Here is a 207-nt window from a genome sequence, read left to right as displayed (position 1 = left end):
ATAAGGGCCACACTGGGTGGCTGAGGGCACATCCTTCAGCAAAGGGCTCTCTGATTGGCTGATTTCCTGCCTGGAGGGGGCGCTGTGGAGAGAGGATTGGGTGGGGTGGGTGCTGCAAGGCTCTCCTGATTGGCTGATTCTCAAGGGCGGGGTCTGCATAGGGAGGAGATGGCCCAAAGGGGCGGGGCCATGCAGGGTGGGGTCATG

The sequence above is a fragment of the Mesitornis unicolor genome, unplaced genomic scaffold, assembly GCF_000695765.1.
Source record: "Mesitornis unicolor isolate BGI_N332 unplaced genomic scaffold, ASM69576v1 scaffold22798, whole genome shotgun sequence".
Lineage (NCBI taxonomy): Eukaryota > Metazoa > Chordata > Aves > Mesitornithiformes > Mesitornithidae > Mesitornis > Mesitornis unicolor.
This window is presented reverse-complemented; position numbering follows the sequence as displayed.